The sequence below is a fragment of the Abrus precatorius genome, unplaced genomic scaffold, assembly GCF_003935025.1.
Source record: "Abrus precatorius isolate BTA unplaced genomic scaffold, Abrus_2018 Scaffold34, whole genome shotgun sequence".
NCBI classification, from domain to species: Eukaryota; Viridiplantae; Streptophyta; class Magnoliopsida; order Fabales; family Fabaceae; genus Abrus; species Abrus precatorius.
In genome coordinates this window covers 303-3,342 of record NW_020874378.1, presented here as the reverse complement: position 1 = coordinate 3,342, position 3,040 = coordinate 303, and the positions used below count along the sequence as shown (strand labels likewise).

The 3,040-nt window shown below is 40.2% G+C and overlaps 1 non-coding gene across 1 annotated transcript; it reads left to right on the top strand.

The window, feature by feature from the left end:
- The first annotated feature begins 2,457 nt into the window (after nucleotides 1-2,457).
- On the top strand, nucleotides 2,458-2,564 carry LOC113864246. The gene has a single exon (XR_003504787.1). It is a non-coding gene; the product is annotated as a small nucleolar RNA R71 (small nucleolar RNA).
- The last annotated feature ends 476 nt before the right edge of the window (nucleotides 2,565-3,040 follow it).

Below are 3,040 nucleotides of genomic sequence, written 5' to 3'. Positions count from 1 at the left end.
AGCAGCTTTGGATGGAGGGAAGTACTTGGTTAAAAACTTATTCACAAGTTCTGTCCAGGTTGTGATGCTTCCTTGTGGTTGAGCTTGTAACCAGCATTTTGCTCTATCTCTCAGGGAAAAAGGAAATAGTCTCAGTCTGATGGCTTCTTCACTAACCCCATTTATTCTTATGGTGTCACACAGCTGTAGAAATTTTGAAATATGTAAGTTAGGATCATCAGAATTTCCACCAGAAAACTGATCTTGTTGGACTAAGTGTAACAAGGCAGGTTTAATCTCAAAATGGTTGGCTTGAATAGTTGGCCTGATTATAGAAGAGTTAAAACCTTGCATGTTAGGAATTGCATAGTCCCCTAATGTTCTAATTCTATTTTGTTCTGCCATCTCTATTTCTGAATTTAGTTGTCTCAAAGATGTAGGTGTTCTTTTCACTCTAGGATTACTCTGAGATTCTGGAGAATGGACAGCTTCTAACTCACTATCACTCCCTATGGCTTTTTCTGCTCTAGACTCTTTTCTCAATCTTCTTAAGGTTATGTCTATGTCAGGATCAAAGACTAGAGTTGATTTGTTTTTGTTTTTGCCACGCATATACAATTCAAAATGAAGCAAAAGTAAACTACAAGTTAGTATTCAGAACTGCACCACGAAAATTATGCAGCAAATATCAGTAAAAGTAATTGAAACACAAGTTTAAAAGTTGCAGAATGGACAAAATGTCTAACTACAGACTACTACTACAGAAATTCAAAGAAACAATACTCAATCTAGCTATTCTCATGTTACTAATGATATTGAAACTCTAAAATCCCCGGCAACGGCACCAAAAACTTGTTGTTTGCAATCTATACTAGCAAGTGCACTAGGATTGCAGCAAGTGATGAGTAAATTTAAGATCCAAATATCGTCTCCACAGGGAAATTAGGTTTCAAGTACCACTTCACAGAATTATAACCATTTGAGCCATACGAATTTTGGAATGAGATTTGTAACATATAACAGCAGCAAACTGGAACAATTAAAATTAAAATGAACTTGCAGAAAACAAGACAATGAACACACAGTTATGTGATAACAGAGGGAGAAACCATAGCTAGGGAATTGCTTCACCAAAACTCCAATGTTTAATCAATAAAGTTATGAATTAACAAGCAATTGGAAAGAATGACAATCAGTTTCACTTTATACTATTCAGAGGTTAATTCCTTAACTCAGTGAACCTAACATTCACTGAAACTCCTTGAATATCACTCCTAGGACTAAAAAGAAGGCTTTCACACCAGCTTCTCCCCTTTTGGCACATTCTGGCACTTTTGGACCCAAATTCCAGTTTTGGTCTCTTTTGGTCCCCTTTTGCTTAGCAGCAAAGGAAGAAGTGTGAAACTCCTCTCAGGCCACTGAAACTCCTTGAATATCAGTACTAGGACTCAAAGGAAGGCTTTCAACCCAACTTCTCCCCTTTTGGCACTTTCTAGCGCTTTTGGACCCAAGTTCTAGTTTTGGTCTCTTTTGGTCCCCTTTTGTTTATCGGCAAAGGAAGAAGTGCCAAACTCGTCTCAGGCAACTGAAACTCATTGAATATCACTCCTAGGGCTCAAAGGAAGGCTTTCTCACCACCTTCTCCCCTTTTGCCACTTTCTGGCGCTTTTGGACCCAATTTCCAGTTTTGATCTCATTTGGTCCCCTTTTGTTTACTGGGAAAGGAAGACGTGCGAAACTCGTCTCAAGCCACTGAAACTCCTTGAATATCAGTACTAGGACTAAAAAGAAGGCCTTCTCACCACCTTCTCCCCTTTTGGCACTTTCTGGCTCTTTTGGACCCAAGTTCCAGGTTTGGTCTCTTTTGGTCCCCTTTTGCTTACTGGTAGTGGAAGACGTGCGAAACTCGTCTCAGGCCACTGAAACTCCTTGAATATTAGTACTAGGACAAAAAAGAAGGCTTTCACACCAGCTTCTCCCCTTTTGGCACTTTCTAGCGCTTTTCGACCCAAGTTCCAGTTTTGGTCTCTTTTGGTCTCCTTTTGCTTACCGGCAGTGGAAGACGTGCGAAACTCGTCTCACACCACTGAAACTCATTGAATATCACTCCTAGGACTCAAAGGAAGGCTTTCTCACCACCTTCTCCGCTTTTGGCACTTTCTGGCGCTTTTGGACCCAAGTTCCAGTTTTGGTCTCTTTTGGTCCCCTTTTGCTTAGCAGCAAAGGAAGACGTGCGAAACTCGTCTCAGGCCACTGAAACTCCTTGAATATCAGTACTAGGACTAAAAAGAAGGCCTTCTCACCACCTTCTCCCCTTTTGGCACTTTCTGGCTCTTTTGGACCCAAGTTCCAGTTTTGGTCTCTTTTGGTCCCCTCTTGCTTACTGGTAGTGGAAGACGTGCGAAACTCGTATCAACCGTTGTTCTTGTTACTGCATTCATCCCATTATAAAAAGTCTCTAATTGCATCCAATCTGGAATACAATGATGTGGACACCTTCTAAGCAGTTCTTTGTATCTTTCTCAAGCTTCATACAATGATTCTCCATCTTGCTGAACAAAGGATGTAATTTCTCCTCTCAGCTTAGCAGCTTTGGATGGAGGGAAGTACTTGGTTAAAAACTTATTCACAAGTTCTGTCCAGGTTGTGATGCTTCCTTGTGGTTGAGCTTGTAACCAGCATTTTGCTCTATCTCTCAGGGAAAAAGGAAATAGTCTCAGTCTGATGGCTTCTTCACTAACCCCATTTATTCTTATGGTGTCACACAGCTGTAGAAATTTTGAAATATGTAAGTTAGGATCATCAGAATTTCCACCAGAAAACTGATCTTGTTGGACTAAGTGTAACAAGGCAGGTTTAATCTCAAAATGGTTGGCTTGAATAGTTGGCCTGATTATAGAAGAGTTAAAACCTTGCATGTTAGGAATTGCATAGTCCCCTAATGTTCTAATTCTATTTTGTTCTGCCATCTCTATTTCTGAATTTAGTTGTCTCAAAGATGTAGGTGTTCTTTTCACTCTAGGATTACTCTGAGATTCTGGAGAATGGACAGCTTCTAACT